This window comes from Leguminivora glycinivorella, chromosome 15 (assembly GCF_023078275.1).
Source record: "Leguminivora glycinivorella isolate SPB_JAAS2020 chromosome 15, LegGlyc_1.1, whole genome shotgun sequence".
NCBI lineage: Eukaryota > Metazoa > Arthropoda > Insecta > Lepidoptera > Tortricidae > Leguminivora > Leguminivora glycinivorella.
Genome location: NC_062985.1, coordinates 16,203,427 through 16,226,537, shown reverse-complemented (window position 1 = coordinate 16,226,537; position 23,111 = coordinate 16,203,427). Strand labels below are relative to the sequence as shown.

At 36.1% G+C, this 23,111-nt stretch overlaps 1 protein-coding gene across 1 annotated transcript in view; it reads right to left on the bottom strand.

The window, feature by feature from the left end:
• The window catches only part of LOC125233751 (small conductance calcium-activated potassium channel protein), a 372,074-nt gene extending 349,951 nt beyond the window's left edge, over positions 1 to 22,123 (bottom strand). Inside the window, exon 1 of the mRNA XM_048139827.1 lies at positions 22,026 to 22,123. The gene's annotated coding sequence lies outside the window, so the exon portion shown is untranslated. The remainder of the gene's footprint in view (positions 1 to 22,025) is intronic.
• Between the last annotated feature and the right edge of the window lie 988 nt (positions 22,124 to 23,111).

Here is a 23,111-nt window from a genome sequence, read left to right as displayed (position 1 = left end):
TTATTCTAAAAGCCCGAAGCGCGTTTTATATAAGTGTCACAATTTTTTTAATAGAGCTTTCTCAAAACTTCTACCTGATGCAATGATGATAAAATATACACGGTGTAACCTGAGGGTTTCACACTTAAGTAGTGCTAGTACATTAAGTAAATTTTGTATTATCAAATGATTATTACAGAATCGGTTACAGATGTAAATTCCTAATGAAGCAAGCAGTGTCTAATGCTGGGAATCCAATCTAAAGTTTAATTTGTAACGTAATTATCACATTAAGATAATGTGCAGCGTTTGCTTCAAGTTCGCTCTGAACATCGCTGGTGTTCCACAATGTGTATGGTAATTGTTTAAACTGAGTTAGTGTTAAGTTGTATGGTTGTTTGCCTCCGTATATGGTGAAATAGGCTACTAGTTACATGAAGCAATTAATAGTGCCACAAATTACAGTAATACTTGTAATAAATGTAGTTTAATAATAAGTATAGTAACAAAATCACATCCAGTTAGGTGAGACGACGAGCGAAGCGAGGAGGAGCGTGTTATGTTGACCTTGAGCAAACCGGAATAGTACATTACGATACAAGTGCGTAAAAAAGAAAGTTCGAAATGAGTGGCGATAAATTAAAACACGACCAAAGGGAGTGTTTTAAATCGACACGAGTTGCGAATTTCCTTTTCGCACGTGTATCGTACGAAGTTTTTCAGTACAGATGAGCTTCCGAAGTTTCCACCTGTTATATAATGAACCACTTCTCGCACTAGTGCGTAAAAAAAACACCATCTGTACTGAAAAAGTCTTTTAAATGTAAACTTTAAATATTATTCTAAAAGCCCGAAGCGCGTTTTATATAAGTGTCACATTTTTTTTAATAGAGCTTTCCCAAAACTTCTACCTGATGGAATGATGATAAAATATACACGGTGTAACTTGAGGGTTTCACACTTAAGTAGTGCTAGTACATTAAGTAAATTTTGTATTATCAAATGATTATTACAGAATCGGTTACAGATGTAAATTCCTGATGAAGCAAGCAGTGTCTAATGCTGGGAATCCAATCTAAAGTTTAATTCGTAACGTAATTATCACATTAAGATAATGTGCAGCGTTTGCTTCAAGTTCGCTCTGAACATTGCTGGTGTTTCACAATGTGTATAGTAATTGTTTAAACTGAGTTAGTGTTAAGTTGTGTGGTTGTTTGCGTACGAGTATATTGGTGAAATATCATAGTAGTGACATGAAAAGTACCCACGGGATTTATGATTTAATTACTATATCTATCACCATATCGATCAATTTAGGTAGTTTCACAAAAAAAAATCAAAAACATTTATTCAGCAATTAGGCCACAGATGTACTTTTACATGTCAATAATTACAAAAAATAATATGAATTCAAGTTCAATTAATAAGAGATGTTAGAGGTGTATATAGTCTCTAAATGTCAAAGTACATCTAAAAAAAAATAACATGATGAAAAAAAAACCAGACTGATACAAATGAAATATAACTAGAATATATAACTTTAGACTACTTTAGAGTTGTAAAATACTCTTGCTGTCACAACTAAAGAAAATAAATATAGGTACTTAATCTACTTTTTTTTCCTTGGAGATGTATATGGTCTCCAAGAGTAAACCTACCACTGGGTGATAATACAATTTGGAAAGAAAACACACCAAATGATGACTGAACGATAGACTACTACTGCTACACGGGGACAACGCCGTCCCTGAAACGTTGGAGGTCAGTTTAATATGTAGTCATGCGCAATTAATGCTGTGTCTTACGTGGGCGACGGTCGCGCGACCGTCGCCGTCGCGTCTCATACTTCCATATCGATGAGGTTTGATTTCGTATACGTCGCATCGCCGTATCGCGCGACCGTCGCCCACGCAAGCCACGGCGTAAGTCCCGATTTAAAAGTAAAAATAATGATAGACTACTATTTCACACCATTGGCAATAATGGCAATGTTATTGTACCCATATTATTTTAAGAAACAAATGCCAATAATATTTACAACACAAGCACTTATATTTTCAAACAAAGCATGTTGTTTGTCCGAAATTCTCCGAAAACCTTGAAATGCAAAACCAAACATTTCATACTATTTTATAACATGTTGAACTCGAAACTAAAATTATGGAATAAGGGTTTACCACTAGTTTCTAACGTGTCGTTCTCGAACAAAAGGTAACACATTAAACTTATATTGATTACCTATTTGTTTCTTTTCCAGCTTGTGATATTTCGACGTACATAGTTACATACATACTCGTAGTTAGTAGTTAAAGGTAATTCCATAAAAAGGTAATCACGGTCTATATCCCGGTCAATATGACTGTAGAGAAACTAATCATTAATCGTTTAATACTTTTAGGGCCACTTGCACAAACGAGAATGGAGGGTTAACCCACCATTTTATATGGAATTTGACAGATGACAGCCCACTAACCCTGAGTTAAGTAGTTGGTGCAAGTGGGTCTTACGCCGTGTCTTACGTGGGCGACGGTCGCGCGACCATCGCGTGACCGTCGCCGTCGCGTCTCATCGCATCGTCTACTTCCATATCGATAAGGTTTGATTTCGTATGCGTCGCATCGCCGTCGCGCGACCATCGCGCGACCGTCGCCCACGCAAGCCACGGCGTTAGGTAAAACATTATCGCCTGTCAAATGAAAGCTTTGATGCCCAAACGCCAGCTAAACTGTGAAATGAATTATCACCTTCAGTTTTCCGGACCGATATGACCTTCATCATTATGGGCCTGTAAGTCTATTACAGACTATTATACAGTGTCTTGTCAAGTAGAATGGCAGCGTTTTTCATGCCTGTGTGAGCCAATATGGGAGCGGCAAACGCGACCACAAGCCATGCAATGTGTCCGTGGCGAACAGTGTGCATAGCCGAATGAACAAACGCTCACGACAAAATGTCTTTCGTAGCTATCTATCTCTATCGCTTTTGTGTATTGGCGCGACAGACTACCTTTCGCGCCGTTTCGTTTTCGTTTCGCGTCGCAGAAATGCCATTCGGCTACGGGGCCTGGTGTCGGGCTGGTGACGCTTGTGACCTTCAAACCTTCAAGAAAAGAGCCCTCAATAGGCTGGCAACGCGCCTCCAACCTTTCTAATGTTTCGGGTGTCCAATCATGGGTGGTGGTGATCACTTACGCCGTGTCTTGCGTGGGCGACGGTCGCGCGACCGTCGCGCGACCGTCGCCGTCGCGTCTCATACTTCCATATCGATAAGGTTAGATTTCGTATGCGTCGCATCGGGACCCCTTTCTTTCCCATAAACTTTTTGGTCAGAATTTCGTTAGTCATAAGTTGTTATTCATATATTTTGTGGTCATAAACATCACTAGTCATAATTTTTGTTACGAATAATGCTTAATGGTACTAACATTAACAACCCATAATATTGGATGCCATAACCTTAAAAGTCATAAAGTTGATGAGTATAAAATTGAAAGGCATAACAATAATTATCCAGAAATATTACTAGGCATATTTTTTGAAGTGATTGTTCTGCATACAGTTTTAAGGCATAAACCTCATAAGTCATAATCTTTGTTACGAATAACGTTTAATAGTTCTAACGTTAACAACCCATATTATAGAATACTATAATCTTAGAATCAAGAAAGTTGATGAATATAACATTTAAAACGGATCCCTTTGTTAGCCAGATTATCATTAGTCATAATTCTGAAACGGTTTCATTAGGGTCACCTATAATAGATAGGTTAGGTTAGGTTTGTTTTATGGCAATCCTGAAAAGTTACGCGTTTTTGAGAAAAACCAAATTATGACTAACGAAAATGTGGACAATCGATACATTATACCTTATGACTTTATTGGTAGTCCGCATTTACCTAGCGTCCATTAGACCGGAAATAGGACCCCTGCCCCCCTTCTACTCGTTGACGAAGCCCAATACTACAAAAATCAGCATGCAAAGGAAGAAATGGCGGGAAAATCAGTGAGCTCATTATTTTAATCCTCATTTCTCAGCTAGGTTCGCTAGTTACCTTGTGTCATTCAGAGCAAAAATAGGAGCCCCGCATAGCGAGGCTCCGTCGAATCGCTGGCGGGCCCTAATACTTTTAAAAGCAACATGAAAAAATAAAACACATAACATGTAAAAGACGAAATGGCGGGAAAATCAGTGAGCCCAACGAGAAAATTTTCATTTCTCGGGTAGGTTCGTTAGATACCTTGTGTCATTCAGAGCAGAATATTTCTGCTCTGAATAGCGGGGCTCCGTCGAATCGCTGGCGGGGCCTAATATTCTTAAAAGCGACATGAAAAAATTAAACACATAACATTTAAAAGACGAAAAAAGTATCTTCTGTGAAAAACTAAATTATGACTAACGATAGTGAACACGAACAAACATTATGACTTCAAACTTAATGAAAAATAATATAGATCCCATTGAATGTTATGATTAAAGTTAATGTGGACAGTAATCATTATTACTTGCGAAAATATACTTTACGACAATTATGACAAACATGTTTATTGCTTTCAATATTATGTCCATAATACAAAATGCAATTTGATTATTATGCCAAACAATGTTTATGACTAACAATAATGATGACTTGCAAAAATCTGACCTCCAATTTCTGACATTCAACTTTATGACTAATGATAATATGACTATTAAAAATTATGACTAACAACGTTATGGATTGTAAAAATCGGACTAAAAAAATTATGGGAACCAATAGAGACCCGTCGCATCGCCGTCGCGCGACCATCGTGCGACCGTCGCCCACGCAAGCCATGGCGTTACCATTCAGGGGCACTGTCTCTTATTTTTCCTATCTAATAAAATAGTACATTAACATTACGATACAAGTGCGTAAAAAAGGAACTCGTGTCGATTTAAAACACTCCCTCCGGTCGTTTTAATTTCCTTTTCGCACGTGTATCGTACGACGTTTTTTAGTACAGATAGCACTCTGAAGTCTCGACCTGGCATATAATGAACCACTTCTCGCACTAGTGCGTAAAAACACCATCTGTACTGACATAGTACATTACGATACAAGTGCGTAAAAAAGGAAGTTCGAAACGAGTGGCGGTAAATTCGTAGATACGAGCAAATTTAGTCCTTATGGTAAGCGAATATGTGGTACCTTTTACTTAAAAAGGTCAAATGACCTTTTATTTACGTGAGCAGTTATTGATTTTATATGTCGGTTTTCACGTTAATTATTAATACATTCGAATCGTAGTTAGCTTTAGATAATGCCGTATTACCACCGAATACACCTACAGTTTTAGATTTTTGTATGAAATGATTTCATTTTCATTTTAAATGCTTCAAAACTTGTATCACCGAATTAGGCGTGTCACCGAATGAGGCGAGTTTACCCTAGTGTAGTATCTAGGGTAAACTCGCTTCATTCGGTGACACGCCTAATTCGGTGATACAAGCTTTGAAGCACAATAAGACAATTTTTGGTTGTTTCACCGAATTAGGCGTGTCACCGAATGAGACGAATTTACCCTACTATTTTGATAACTGCTAGCCTAGACGAAGTGACAATCGCTGACGGAGCGTAGCGACCGAAACGAAATCTGGTTCTGTGGCGCAACTATAGCAGTGCGATAGGGAAAGTTGGCGATGGCGTGCTGTCTCTGTCACACTATGTTATAAGGTACAGCAGGGCAAATCTCGACTGGGGGGCAATTGTAACTAATCCATGTTTTCCATTATTACACTATGATGTTGAGTTCTACATATTGTATCCACTGAACACGCCTACCATATATAACCGGTGGACACTATTTAATAATCCAAACATTGTAAAACATGGTAAAAATTGACCAGTTACATTTGCCCCCCAGTCGAGATTTGCCCCGCTGTACCTTATAACATTTATAACAGCCCAGTTTGGGAGCACCATTAAGCGATTTTGACGTTAGCCAAGTACAACTATAACCGTGTCCATCACAAAGACGCTTTCCTTTATTCGTATTGTTTTTTTTTTTTAATATTGGAGAACACCTTACACAGATCAACCTAGCCCCAAACTAAGCAAAACTTGTACTATGGGTGCTAGGCGACGATATACTTACTTATATAGATAAATACATAAAAAAAAATTAAACTGTTTACTTCCGTCATTTTTTATAGAATTTTACAAACAAAACTCTTAATCTATTATTATTTAGATTCTAATTGAGTTAGGTCTAATTGAGATCATGCATTACATTACAGTTTCAAAGTTATACTTATATACATAGGAAACATGCATGACTCGGGAACAAATATTTGTGCTCATCACACAAATAAATGCCCTTACCGGTATTCGAACCCGGGACCGCGGCTTAGCAGGCAGGGTCACTATGCGCTAAGCCAGACTGGTCGTCAATGTTATGCCATTAAAGATAATATTTGACAGTTCGTACGTCATAGTGAATGATACGAACTGTGTTTTACGTCAGAAAGAAGGCTATTTTCGCACAGAAACATCAATATTGTTAGAACGCAAATTCCATGATTTCGTATTTCTGGCAATGCTTCACCAGCATGAAAATATAAGTACCTAGTAAACACCATCGACCCGGTTCAAGATTAAAAATACATAAAAATTTGCTCTAGATCCGAATATAGTAAGGATTTGTAGGGTGTCAACTGTCAAATATGACGTCTTTTTTTAATTTACATAATTATTTTTGTTCCCAGCTTAAAAGTAAAATCTGAAATGCGGCTTTAGTTTTGCTATAAACGATGTCGTAGAATCGATTGTGGTTACGACTGATTATGATTGGTTTTCAGTTTCAATTTTGTTTCCTTTCCACCCCTTTTATTGCTAAGATTCGCACTGCATCTTGAGCAGTTTCATGTGCCCCATCTACCTCTTTTAGGAGTACAGGCGTGAGTTTAATTAGCATTTTCGCGAAAAAAGATTCAAATTTTGTTTTTTTAAATAGGAAATATTTATGTTTTTCTTACTCAGAAACATGAGCCCATTCCATCCTACTAGGCGGAAAAAAGCGTCCCAAATTTAATTAGTCCACTTTTTTACTATTTTTCAAACACTTTACAGCGGTTATAAAGTGGAAAGTATGCAAAATAATAGAAAATTTTGGGACCATTTTTTTGTCTCTTATTTTTTATCCTACATCGAAAGGGCTCATGATTCTGAGTAGACAAAACATGAAACCTACCTTAGATTTTTTTGTGATTGTTCTCGCGCAAATGCCCTAATATACTTGTGAATTTGACAGTGATTTATGTCAATAAAAGTTAATTCATTAAAAATATATATATACATATATATATATATATATATATATACTTACGTATGTGTTTACGACTTTCTCTAGATGAAAAGGCTTTTTCTATATCGTCCAAAATTAATCTACCCTACTTGCAATTGTAAGTCCGGTCACGAAATAAATCAGGGCTTTGCCGATTGTCCACTCCCTTCACGTGGCGGAACACAAAGGTACCATAATGACATTTTGTGCTGTTTGTCGTCTTACCTTTTGTTGTTAATCCATTTTCATGAGATACACAATGCACAATGGTCTTAGATGGGGTAAAAATGATGGGTACACGGAAAGAACTAGTCACGTTTGATAAAACGATGCCAGTAATTAACCATATTGATTTATCTCGCATATTATATTGGTGGTCAAACTACGAGTACCATCATAAAATTACATGCATTTTATATGATAAAATTTTTAATCAGCCGCTATAATAAAAACGGGCGACATAATAAAGGAACGGTCGGACAAAAGACATTGATTGATGTATTGCTGACTATAATAGTTGATAGATTCGCAAATTTATTCATTAACTAGATATAGTCTGTCATTTGTTTAGATATATAGGGGCATCACTGTTGGTCACGATCCTCAGTCATGAGCGAACGACTGAGAAGAAAATAATATATCCTCGTCCTGCCCACCATATACAGCTTGAGACATTGAAATTTAAACCAAATTATTTAATAAATAGGGTAGATTTTCTTTTGTACCACGATTTAGGTATAGAACAAGAAAAAAAAAGTAATTTTTTGCCCATCCAGGCTTTTAATTCATAATTTCCAAAAAATTTAATATGTCCTTTATAAATCACATTGGGCAGGACGAGTCTATAGCTAATAAATGTAGGCTTAAATGCCTGTCGTCCCATAGAAATTAGAAATTCGGCCCTTTTTGTAGTGATAAACTGGTTTCTTCTTCTTCACGCGGCGTCAGGCTTTGCCCATACAGTTGGCCCGACGCGACGCTCGCGAGACGCTAGATGTGGGGGGGACCCTAATAAATATAAATTCACTCTGACTAAACAAACAGGCCAGAAATCTAAAATACATTTTCCTGTCAAAACACAAGCGTCTTTTGTTATCTCTGAAGTAATTAAAATGTACAATGCAAAATCTTTATCACTGTCGCGAACATTTTCACGCTGCGGCCATTATCAGTAGCTTACTTTTGTTACTTTATTCGCGTAAATTCCATTGTCGCTAATTGTAAAGAAACACAAAAAATACAGACGAAAGATTTGTTTATTAGTTCATGGGACACTAAATTAAGTGCCTTTGTTGACTTTTGTAAATAAATAAATAATAAATAAATATTATAGGACATTCTTACACAGATTGACTGAGGCCCACGGTAAGCTCAAGAAGGCTTGTCAACGATATATATAATATATAAATACTTATATACGAGTACATAGAAAACATCCATGACTCAGGAACAAATATATGTGCTCATCACTCAAATAAATGCCCTTACCGGGATGCAAAATGCTCGTATTTTCGCCCATGATACCTATCTTCGCCTAGTTAAGTAAAAGTTGATTTTCCCGCCCAATTGTTAGTACAGGTTCCGTGTAACTTACAGCTTAGCGAAAAAGACTAGATTAGGAGCATTTTTTTTTATCGTAACAACACTTTTCTCATACAGGGAGTATCAAAATAGTTGCCACATGCAAAGCGGTTTACATAGAGAGTGGTGTGCCTATTATTTTCTACTTTTTATTGCCGGGCTGTAATAAAATGCACTCAATGGAATACGTATTTAATGTGTATTAAGTAACCAGTATTTTTTTATGAGACCCGCACTAAAAACTAGGTGGCTATTTTAACTTCAATAATGCCAGGCGAAGATTGGCGAACAGTATGCATGCATGATTTTTATTTTTAACGCCTGGTTTTACGAAAGGTAAATTAAATAGGCAGATACTTCAATAATATTAATAATCATTGGCACTTACGCTGTGATAAGTACGAGCGAAAGACTATTAATAACAGTAGGTACTATGTACTACCAAAAACCTCCTGCCTCGTTCGATCGAGCCCGTTTTCTCTTCCAATATAATCAAACATTCGAAACAGCAATTTGACGTTACATTAAAAAGCATTGAATCATCAAACAGAGACTTTTATTTCCTAAGCCGCGGATAGATGCGGATTTATGGGGACGGGCGAAGTGCTGTAGGGATTGTAATCCGGTGGATCTGGAAGTCTGGCCGGATCCGGCACTTTTTTAAACTACCGGATACGGGTTAATAACAATGAAAAAATACATCTAGACACAGCACGTTTTGTTTAAACATGACGTAAATTCCACCAATAGAAGGTATGAGTTGAACCAAATACTTAGCATAATGAAACATAATAAAGAATTTGAAGATATCAAATCATTCTTTTCTGTGTTAATAGTGTTAAATACATAGCAAATGACTTACATTAAATCACGTTTCGTTTTTAATCTGAGATTGACGCGTCTATGTTAGTTTTCTTTGCTAAGTCTTATTAAATTGTTAAAAGTTCAAAAATATCTCATAATACAGTGAATAAAATACACATATACAGTGAATAAATTGCGTGCAGTAGCACGCAATTTAAAACCTGATCCATTCCGGCCGGATCCGGCCGTACTACAGCCAAAATCCACACCAACCAATCCGGCTTGCAATCCCTAGCCGTGAGTAAAACATGCTGCGTTGTCCAAATAAGCTACCACCTGCAGAGTGATTTATTACTTTTATTTTTGTATCGTCAGTTGATTGATCTAGACGTAGTACTTATTACACTGTGCGATTTTTTTCCTTCTTTTGTCAATCTTTAATTTTAGAGACGGTGAACATTTTTCGCAATATTAACGTTATTTCATGCTGTCGATTCAATGTTACAATTTTTAATTGTCACAAAAGACAATGATACCAAAATGCACTGAAAATGAGTAAAATAAGAATTATTTTTGTTTGTTTCTGTTAATGTTTAATTGATGCCAGTAATATCATTATATTAATTATAACCTAACAAACATAATACTCGCAAGTAGGTTAAGAGTAATAACCCATCTACATGTTTATCTATAGTTTCCTCCAAATAAAAGGGCCAAGTAATAGGTATAACTAAGTAGGTCACCAAATAAAGGTGTTGTGTTTATTTATAGCTGTGCAAGACCGTGAAGGTTTGACGAACCGGCAAATTTTTGCCCGCAATTTTACTGACGTCATGTCGTACAAGCTTCTATAACTTTTTAATTAAAATAAAGACTTCGTCCAAGATAATACTCATGTTTAGAGTATTATCTTGACGTCTTTAATTTACTAAAATTTTACAGTCAAATTAGGTAAATAACACCTATTTATGTATATAATAACTTCCATGAGTTTGTGACAGGGACGTTGTTTGCTAGAATGAAAAGTCACGAAAAACGAAATTTATTTTACATGTCCTACATATGGAAAAAGCGTTCAGCGCCCCCAAATGGTGACAATATAATATAATACAAATACTCTTAATTATACATCAATAAAATACTTACTAAAACCAAAATTGTATATTTTTTGTGAACTTTACGCCATCGAGTAACGTGTTGTAATATAAACTGAAATAAATGTCATACAAATAAAAAGTGACCCAGGCCTCCAAGTGTTCAAAGCTGGATTCGAAGTGTTGTAATATGTCAAAAATCATATACAATTTGTAAATATAAACACCTTTTTTGTAAAAAAAGTTGCAACTTTGGCCGTAAAAAAGTTTGAGGGCGATGATTGCAGAGGGACCGGAAATGGGGTAGTTTACAGCGTGGCAGGCAATAAAACCATTACGTAACACAGCAACCATATTGTGTTTCATTAATTTGGTTCAATATTATTAAGTAAGTTCCACTATGAGTAGGTATATTCTACGTGTAAACTTTTTGAGCTCTTTGAAGTTACCTACATGAAAAATAATATATACTTAGTTACATGTATAAGTATAACAGCCAATGCCTAATAATACGTCTAAATGTAATTTTAGTGAATGTATACAAATTTTGCAGAACTTATTAGTCCTTTTTCGTTATATTCACAATAGCATATTATTTACAACAGGTAGATAAATCAACGTTTATGCATTCGATGGGATAAAATTTTATTAGACGAGCGTCCGGCCTTTTTTCCTTAGCCCAATATAATTTATAATAGTCAATCGCTTTCACCCAATATTCTGGTTGATTTGAGATTCCATCAACACTCTAATAATAGCTCTTACAACCTGGCGAATTTTATCACTCCGTGTACCTACCCGTTACATTTAGACCAATCGTCAGAAGGGCATCTATTTTAAAAAATAAAGCTTTTCTATGTCTATGTCTATATCACCATTGCGCATTGTTCCGAGATGAAAGAGACGAAAACATGAAGTTATGTTATTGTTATCATCGTTATCTCCTTACATAAAATCATCTTGTCACCTTTTAGCGACATTCTGAAGTAAACGAGACGTTCATTATGTAAGTACATTTTAGCGCGTTCAAAAATATTTTCGCGCCCCATTAATCTTCATTTTGCTAAGATGGCCGAAAGTAAGCATTATTTTAAACAACGCTTTATTTGTCACAGCTTAATTTACTTCAAAGCATTGTTTAATTTTGTCATATTTAAATATACTTGTACACGTGTTTAGAATTCGCTAGCGAGTCTATAATAGGTACCATAAAACATTATTCTGTATTCTTTCTTTCTTTATTCCACCATGGTAATTACAATATGGTATTTACATGTGAAATAGTCAGTACCTCATGGACCCAAGATGGGTATGGCAATTTAAATCTTAAAATTAACTTAAGTGCTAATACATTTAAACAGATTCTCTTCGTCTAATTTATAAAGGTTGAAACTACCGCCGTAAAAAAAATCTGTCGAATTCCCTCCTCCTTTTTTGAAGTCGGTTAAAATAGTACTTTTCGATTAAATTTAGCACAATTTAGTCAATTTTGCCAACCGGCACAAATAACTAGACGAACATATAATTTCTATGAAGTCAGGCGAAAATAGGTAGGAATAGGTATTTAGGCGAAGATACGATATGTTACTGAACTGTATTGACCTTTATCGATATCCACTTAAGTTTACATAATATTATGTTGGTCTCTGTTCTGTGAACGATTAATCCGTCATTGGCGTTGAACTTGCGGTGCCAATATCTGTGTTTATAAACATTTTTCAAAGACATATATCTGTGGGTCTAGTGAAAAAGGGTATAACTCAAATTGAAAAAGATCACCAGTCCGAGGTGGGACTTGTGCCCTTTTTCACCGTGTCTATTTGAGTTATACCCTTTTTCACTAGACCCACAGATATCTGTCTTTGAAAAATGTTTATAAACATACTTAACTCACTAACAAATATCTGATCAGTATGCTCATCACAGAAACTTACTGGGACTTAAAACCCAATGATAATGACTGTAGATCCCATATGCCAGACCGGTTTTCAAAGATTCACACGAGATTTTCGTTATCTAGTAATACTTATATTAAAACCTCATGGTAGCTCCAAACTCTGCCCGTAACCGCATTTGTCAGTCACCTGTCCGGGTGCCTCTCTTCGTTAGCAGCGCTTTACGGTCTCGCATGCCAACTGATTTTTCGGTGCAAAGTTTTATTCTCCTTCCATTCGTTGTTCAAATAAGCAAAATGAAAAAGTAAATTATTTATTTAATTTCATCAAGCTTGCTTGTAAAAGGTGTTATTTCACGCAAGCTTAATAACTTAGCTGCTAGTTTACATGCCAGCTAAACTACGTCCCAGAGGAAATTATGGACTTTAACTGTATCTAACTCGTAATTGAATGTTTATTTTCAACTGAATTTTTTAGTATCACTTTTAATCAATATTGTTGAATAATTAGAGAAAAAATATAATATGTAAGTCTATCAAACGCTGAGTTTTCTAAAATAAAAGAAAATGAAAAAAAATACTATTTATCATTACTAGCTAGGCGAAGATAGGTATTGTAGACAAACAAATAGAAGGTTAAGTGTTACAGTGCCCTATATTTTCATTAAAGTTATGAACGAACGATTTTGTTTTATCTTACATAGTTGTTACCATGGATACGAATAGATGTCACAGAATGAAACTAAATCCACGAGACCCGTTCGAACATTGTTCGTGAAACACAGCAAACATACTTCACTGAATATCTGTACGACCACATCGTAAGTCAAGTCGGGGACTGCGGACATCTACATATTGTACAAACTTAAGAGATATATGGGGTCAGATTAGTAGTTTAATATTCGGGTAGGTGTAATACTTAAGTTTATTAGGGTAAGGTGGTGTAGGGTGACCTATTTAAAGTTCAAAGTGTTGTCGAAAGTGAACAAATAATATTATTTTTCACTCGTTTCGAACTTCCTTTTTTACGCACTTGTATCGTAATGTACTATTATTTCAAGATCAAATTGTATAATTTTCTAACCCCATGTGTTATTCTGTAACTTCTTATTTTATTAGAATAAATAACATAAATAAATAAATATTATAGGACATTCTTACACAGATTGACTGAGTCCCACGGTAAGCTCAAGATATGAGAGCTAAAACAAGTGAAATTAATTGACCAGACTTTCTTAACAAAGGCAGTTTAGAGTTATTATGGTTTATCACGGAGAGGAACGCTTTGCTACGAACATCCTAGCCACTGATATACAACAGAATGTAGTGCGAAAAGATTCGCCTTCGTATTGTTACGGAACCGTACGAACGTGTCATGCTATTTCAGTCAGTCTCAGTACAAGATGTACTGACATTGACTGAAGTAGCATGACAAATACGAACGTTTCCGGAAAAATACGAAGGAAACCCTTTTTGCATTACATCTGTACGTAAATAACAATAATAAGCTATTACGCTCGAAGCATTGTAGCAAATATAACTAGTAGCTTGCCGTAGCTTATTTACTTACCAGTTTGTAACGAGAATTCGTAGTAGACGCATAACGACTGCTGAACTTTGTTCACAAAACTAAGCAAGTTTTATTTACAAAACTAAGTAAGTTTTTATTCATAAAATCAAATGATATACAGCGCGTAAACCTAATAAGGGCGATAAATGAAACCAGGCATATAATTCAATATTGTATGTATGTATGTATGTATAAACTCTTTATTGTACAAAACACAAAACACAAATATGACACAGGATAGACAGTATAAAGGCGAACTTATCCCTTTAAGGGACCTTTATTGTTATCATCAATTAAGAGGTGTTTTTGAGTTACTCTTAATTTTCACCCCATAATTAATTTTTGAAAAATTTCCCAGCAGCAATGTACTGTAAACATGGTTGCGATGACAATCAATGACAACTGTCAACGAGCGTTTAACGCGAGTGTGCTTGCATTACGTTACGGGCCGAATTAATTTGTATGGATAAAAAAAAATTCAATTTTAAGTAAAAGTTATCTAATTCCATTTTTTATGTCCTATACTCTCCACCGATAAGAGGTTCGCCCGTATTAGGTTTACACCCTGTATAAAGGATTAACAATCATCACACTACGCAACTTAACACCGTTTGTTAGCGCCATCTATTAAATACTATCAAAACTACACAGGCCTCCGACTCGAGGCCTACGATTTTTTTTTCCAAAATGTACGTTGAATTAATATAATAAGTACCATGACTTTAAAATAAAGAAACCAAGTACTTTAATTAAAAAAAAAAGAAATATGTCTTTTGTTCCTAAAAAACACGTCAACATATTGATTGGCAAAAAACGTTATGTTCAACTTCCGCTCTGTGAAACAGCTTCATCTAGTTTTATTCATGAATTGTTGCCCATTTCAGAGTTACATGTTTTACATAACATTTTCAGTCAGTCTTGGTGTATTCATGAAATTATGTAAACAAGTTTTATTCACAAAACTAGGTAAGTATTTTTCTACAACAAACCGAGTCAACAATTGCATTTCATTTTTTTTTATCGAGCGATACACAAAATTATGATGTATATACTCTGTCAACCAAGTCTGTCAGTAAATGAGAACAAAGAAAACTATATGCATCCTTTTCTTTAGGGTGCTAGAGAAAAGGATGCCTATAGTTTTCTTAGTTCTTATTTACTGACAGAATATAACAATAGACGTAAAACTCATTATAAGTCTTTAATGAAACCAAATTAAAAGCCCTACAACAACAATGCAACTCTCAAACAAATCCGTCGTGTATACGCGACCCGTAAGCGGTTTGCCAAAACGTTTACCACTTTCAAAAATTAATTAACGCCAGTCTTCTGGAAGTAATTGGGCACGTGGCTTGGCTAGGCTAAGGATTGGGAGAAAAAGTTGTCGCTGAGTTTTTATCCGTCATCATCATCATCATCCTATCAGCCGAAAGACGTCCACTGCTGGACATAGGCCTCCCCCAAAGATTGCCACAATGACCTGTCCTGCGCCACCCGCATGCAGCGGACTCCTGCGACCTTCACCAGGTCATCGGTCCACCTTGTTGGGGGCCTACCCACGCTTCGCCTTCCGGTACCGTATCGAACCCCGTATCGAATCCTTTATCCGTAGTTTGCGGTAATCAAATTGGAAAGTCTAAGTGGAGACTACTTAACTAAAATCTGTTAACGATTTCTTCTTCTTCCATCCTGCAACCTTTCCTTCCTTCCTTTATAAATTTTGATTTTATATTACATATAGAATTGTAAATCTGTTTAAAATTATAAATTTAATCTTTTGTGTCGTTTAAAATAAGAACGAGATTTGATTCTGTTGTCGACTCTATTCACCCAGCTCTAATAACATCTCAAAGTGACTTGTAAACGGGCTACATTTTCACTGCAATATGTGGTAGCAAGTATTGTCGTCCCTCTTTTACTCACACGTTAGAGAAAGACACCATTGCCGGCCACATATTGCAGTGGAAATATTGGCTGTTTAGAAGCCCTACATAATAAGCGATAGTATGTTTTTTTTTCCTTGGAAACGACACATTGTATAAGATTCATAAAATGCTCCAAACCTATGACTTCTGCCGGTAGCACCATGACATAGCGTGAGTCAATTGTTAAAAAATTCAGAGTACGAAACCCGTCAACTTGTCTGCACATGACAGAAATCCGTGCAGGATGTTAATAAAAGATGAACTCGTAACAGACCCGCGGCAATGAACCGGCGCGACCTGTTCTAAATTAAAATGTATGTGTTGATGAAATGAACGCAAATTGAAGGAGAAAAGATAGGTTCTCTTATTATATTTGAGTAAAAACTGTTTCCTGGGTTGAGAATTTCGCCACCCCCTTTTCAGCCGTGGGTGTCGTTGAAGTGGTTATGGGCTGGTAACTTTTTTTTATAGTATAAGCAGCAAACGAGCAGACAAGCCGCCTGATGGGAAGCAGTCATCGCCGCCAATGGACATGAGCAACATCACGGGAGCCCCTTTTGAGCTTTCATTGCTAAAAGTGGCACTGAAATTGGCCAGTGTAATGTGCGCTGCCTACTCCTTTTAGAAATTCAGACAAAATTGTATATAAATAACTATGTTTGTAAGAACTGAACCTCTAAATTTAGTACTTTTAAATCCATCAGCATAACATAACTGTGACATAACTCAAATTGCACTTAAAACAAAATTGCTTAATTTACCTTGATTTTAATGATGTGTAAAATATAGAAAAAAATGCGTAAAAAATAATATACTTTCATAAACTGACACGCATTTGTTCGTTCTTTTAATGTTCCACATATCCAATCAACTTGAAAAGCTTCTTCCGACCCAGAAAGCTCATTAACTCAAGCTGCTTTTCTTCTTATAAAATTTCTTTCAAGAGTTCTTTTACTTTTTAACGTGGCAAGCTGCTGCTTTCATAATCTCTTTATTTTTTATCTTTATCAAATGTGAAGCTAATAAAGATAGAATCTGTGTATGATAGTTTGTATTAACTATACAAAGTGAGCTCAAACCATTTTTGAAAAGCAAAAATCAACAAAACAATAAGGGCCCATTTAGACGATACGAGAACTCGCATAAGAGTTTTATTACTTTGCGGTATTTGATGGCTGTGCAAAATTGTATGTAACCCCAACAGCCCGCAATGTAACTAAAATCGCATGCGAGTTCGCACGCCATCTATGTAAATCAGGCCTAACGGCCCAGCCACGACATTGGTCTAACCGCGGCAGCGGCGAGCGGCAGCCATACGTGCGAATGAAAAGTCCCATCGCTGTGTCTCGCTTCAATGTATGACCGCCGCTCGCCGCTGTCGCGCTTAGACCAATGTCGTGGCTGAGCCGTAAGGCCCACTTGCACCAACCACTTAACTCAGGGTTAGTGGGCTGTCATCTGTCAAATTCCATATAATATGGTGTGTTAACTCTCGGGTTAACCCTCCATTTTCGTTGGTGCAAGTGGCCCTAAAATATAAGTTTTTAATTGATGAAGTTTTGGTGTCTTCAGATGGCTGGAATAGACATTCAGAGGTCGTGAGTTCAAACGCCATAATAAGTACTCTTTTTTTTCGCTTTAAAACTCTTTTGCATGCATATGTCGTCCTCCGATAGTACATAAAAGGATTGCAAAAAAACGTTTTTTTTTTTTGGCTTCAAAAAATAACATGAAAAAAACCCCCTAAAAAACGGTTTTTTTTCTGAAATATGAATTTTTTTTTTATAAAGTCCAAAATCTCAAAATTTGCAAAGCAGTTCATAATTGTATTCGGTTTCTTAGACTTTATGTTAACTATTAAACGAATTTAATTGGATAACTTTAATTTCTCGTCTTATAAAACTAACACTGTCGAATTATTTGTTCATCTAAAAAAAACATATTTAGAAAAAAGAAACAATGATGCTTGCTTTTTTTTTTCATTTTTTTTTCTCATAATTCTGAAATAAAAACATTTGTTTTTTTTCTATTTGCTCTCAAAATTTCACATACATAAGTACATTTAGTTATACATACATTCTTATTTAATTTTTTTTTTTTTAGCTTAAAAAAATCCATTTATTACATATCTCACAATAAAATAAATACAGTAAAAAAAAACCTAAATTAAAACTAAACCCCAAACCCATACAATAAACCCATACATATTATTTAAATTCGTTATTACTTTTTCCTTGTCCTGAAAGTATCAGAATTTTGAACACCGTTGGGTCAAAGAGTAAAACTTACACCGTAGTTCTGTTAAAGTTCGTCATCTCATTAAATATTCTCAACAGTGTCGAGCCTCCGAACCTGTCGGCCTAGCCGAAGCGACAATCATTGACGCTACGTGGCAATCGAAACGCAGTCTGTCTCTGTCGCGCCACCACAGAAGAGCGATAGGGACAGCGAAACGTAAGCGATGCTGGCATTGGCTAGATACCCGCGATAAGTAGGTAGTACGTATTCAAAGTTGGAAAAATTATATCGGTCAAAGTTTCTGAAGAAGGTAAGTTTATGAGGAGCCTTGGATACATATTCAACCTATCTGGCGTACCAGGTAGTGATTCTTCCAATGAAGACTGGTCCTCAGTTCGATTCCAGATGTATATTTATTTGAGTAATGAGCACAGGTATTTGTATTTGTAAGTATTTAGGTAGGTACCTGTATCATATATTGATTTAGACTAACACGATTTGCACTCATAATTTTAGAACAAAACGGGACTTAATCGCGTAAACACTGTTTGTAAACGAGTTGAGTTGAGTTGTAAACGTGTTTACGCGATTAAGTCCCGTTTTGTTCTAAAATTATAAGGTACCTATATCGTTGACTTAATTCCCATGACACAAGCTTTCTTGAGCTTACAGTGTCTGTCACCCCCCGTGTGGTGACGGGTTCTTCCCGTGGGTGTCGTAGAAGTCGACTGTGGGATATGGGTCAAATTGTGGCGTAGGCGAGAGGTTGACAACCTGTCACTGCAATGTCACAATTTGGATTTCTTTCAACCCCTTTTTGCCAAGAGTGGCACTGAAACTTAGTAGTTTATGTGCTCTTTCTACCCCCTTTATGGAATACAGGCGTGATGCGTGATTATATATATGTATGTATGTATGTATCTATAAGTCTCTAGTGTCGGAGACCAAGATCCACTTGGGGTCGATTAGCCAGCGAAATAAGTATGGCGTATCATAGTAAATGAAATTTGGCATGCATTCGGCCCGGCCTTAAATCTATGTATTCTAGAACGTTTACTTTAATGTAATAAACGACTATCTAAACGAGGGAAAAACACCAAAATGTTTACTTCTATTAAAAACAAAACGCCCTATTTGAGTTACAAAAAATATTACACGACAGAATGCGTACTGTTTGAACATCGGCATCGCTTGAAAGGTTGAATCGATAGAATATGGCACCTTTTAGTATATTACTGTCCTTGGCATTACGGCGATGTATTCACGAAGTTACCAGCCGTTCATTTAGAAAGTGTATTACGTTAAACTTTATAACTCTTTTCCAAAAATAGTACATGGATTTTTAATTCAGGGGTGAACGTTTCGTTGTTACGGATACGACGTCAGTGGCTAACGAGAATGTATTAATGTGACACTCATTATGCACCATGAGCACTAAAACACGAGTGTTTAATGACTAACTAAGCATAGTCAACCAATTTGAATCCTAGCCCACTAGAGCCCTGTCTCTTTTAAGCCGTGTTCTATTTGCCATAAGAAGTCACATTGACGTTTACTATGCAAAGGTTCTACAGTGGCATATGATTCAAATTGGTTGACTGTACAGTTGCATACATAACTTTATCTACATCCACAGTGCGTCTACAATATCATACACATAATATATTCTAAATCCACGAAAGAGCTAATATCAACTAGTGATGGACTTACACTTTAAGTTCTCGCGCTTTGTACTCATATTTACTCGTAAAGTCACGTACAGGTCGAACGCGATTAATTAACATTATTTTACCTTTTTTCCCAACGTTTCGGCCAGGTTGCACTGGGCGTGAAAGGTCGCAGTCGCGGTCGTGGTCTTCCGCGACCACGGCCAGTGCAACCTGGCCGAAACGTTGGGAAAAAAGGTAAAATAATGTAAATAATGTGATTTTAAATAGTGATGGACTATCAGTTCACTTCTAAAACGTTCGATATTTAAAACGAAACAAATGACTGAACGACAATTGAATGCGCGTTGACGACGTTCCAAATTTTAGGCACCTGTGTATTTAATATTATGTTTTAATAATTTTATTCTGTATCCCTTCGATAAAACCTTGACAGGAAGCGTATTCCACTGGCGCAGCAGATTTATCTGTATTGTCATGAAAATATAATTTATTTGCTATAGCTGGATGTTTCTCGTGAATTTGTGTTTTTTTTTTTAAATGTATCAATCCCCTGAGACGTACTATTCTTCATTTGGATTACTCTGCGGTATTTAAGGGAACATAAGGGTTATTGAAAAACATGAGGTTTTTCAAGAAGCAGGTATTTTGTTCCTAAAAGTTGGAAATGCACATATAAATGGTTCCTCTGATATATTCATGGACTCTGATGACATGCTTCCCATTAGGTAGCTCGCAGTGGCGGGGCGTGAAAATTTTCGTTGGTAAAGCCGGAGGGGTTTTTGGAATCTGTTTTGTATGGACTTCTACCTACAGATACTAGAGAATTTTAGGAAACCCGTCGGGAATCGAGTTGTATCGACGCTCCGCCACTGGTAGCTCGTCAACCCGTTGCTGCCTATTTTATTTAAAAAAAGTTATATTATGCGGCGCATACGCATAACGATATACGAATGCGGGCGTATTAACGTGAAGCAAATATTTTAAAGTATAAAAACGTTTTAGACACGTTGAATCCTTAAAACGATTTCATATTTAAGGCATTATTCATAAACTCTTTATGCACCTGAATTAGCTAGTAATCGTCTGTCATTGTCTGCCTTGTTGAGGTATTGTATTTGTGAGAAAGGGACAAAACACTTTTTTAACTATGTTCACTAACTTTTTTTGTGAATAAGGGGGTAAGAGTGTTAATGTTTTTTAGTTCCTTCCTTTTTGATATCCTTGTTTCTGGGAAAATTATCAGAAGATTCATCTTTACCTCTCATAATTGTTGCGATAACTTCTAAACAAATCATTTGACCTATATTTTGCCATGAATGTAATAAGTTTAGTAATGTAAGGTAATTTTTTGTATCCTATAACTAATAGTGCATAGACACCTATTATTTTTGTATATTGCGTCTCGTCTAAGTTTATTTGTAATGTACCTAATCCGGGAGAGGTGGTACTTCCTGCCGTCATACAGTTTTTACTAGTACGGAGGAATCGTTTCCTACCCTATTTTTATGTACAACATACCCACTGTAAAGTTATAATTATTTACTAAGGAAATAAATAAATTGAAATTGAAATCATAAAAAAGTTAAAGTATAGGTACTTAGGGACTGTTTGTAATTGAAACTTGATGATAGTCAAATTATTTTGACATTTTGAAGTATTTTTTTTTTTTTTTTTTTTATTATAAATGGGCTTACTCTTGACCACAGACTAGCCAAAGGCAAAGACGTGGCCTACGATGGAGTGAGCTCGCCCAGAAGATGCCTGTTCACTCTTGATTTGAAGGTTGCCGGGTTATATGAGCTCGGAAATATAGCCGCCGGAAAGGAATTCCACTCCTTGGCAGTGCGCATAAGAAAAGAAGAAGCAAAGCGCTTCGTGCGGATTAGTATAGAACTAAGTGGATCAATCTAAACTTAAATACTTATACTAAAGTCACATTGACCCGGTTCCTAAATATAAATAGACTCACCTAGTTGAAATCGATAGAATTTCGTTGAGGCCGCTTCAAACTCGAATTAAGTTGTCGAAGCGTGAAAAATGATGTACAGATATTTCACTAATCACTAAATTTTCACTAGTCACTAGTTTTTCTACACTATGTACACTTATAAGATATAATTACATCAAGCCAAAGTTTGGTCCACGCACCAGATTGATCTCCCGAAAATATATTTACAGTTTTTGGATATTTGGGTTCTAGATATGAATAAGTAATTGGTTGATATAGTTATGATATTAGGGTTTAAGTCACTTTTTTATTCTTTTTTTTTAAGTCACTTAGTTTGGACCGATGGGTATATATCTACAATTGGTTGAGTTTTAGGTATAAATAACTTCTAAAGTTTGGCTAATAGGTTGAAAGGTAAAAAGCTAAGTACCTACATAGTTGTTAAAACACACAAACGCATATCCATCACACACTCACTAATTAAAACGTACGTAAGTGAGGATAATAACAAAATTTAATTACAATGCAATCGATTTATAAGTTCATTGACTTTAGTGCTCGTACTCATAAAATTATAGTTTAAACTGAGCTTAAGTTGGCTCCGATAAGTTCAAAACGACACATCCATGAAAGCGGCAAATGTTTTAAATATTTCGCGGCAACTCTGGGCGGCATCAGCATACGTCCGCCCTGCCGCTCGACCGCGGACCGACTGAACGTACTGAAACCTTTCATGCATTTCTGGAACCGGTACTCCACATTCTGAAAGAACCGATCCATTACCTTTTCCATGGGTAAGAGTGGGATAGGTATATTTTTGTTGTTGCTGTTCAACTGCCAAGCTTGAGCCATGCCTATCAAAATAAACAAAAGCTACGGCGTTCGCGACCGGTCTGTTTTTGGTGGATTAAATAGGAACAATAATGCACTTCCCTGCTTTATTTCCAGCAGTTTCTTCCGTATTCGCTGCACTGCTGCAAAACATGGATGCTTATTTTTTATACAGCGATTCAGTTTCTTGTAAAGAACCTTGTATGTGGGCCGTGTGACTACAGTCACATGGTACACAATATCTTGGTAAAACGAAACGGATATGCCACGAATTAT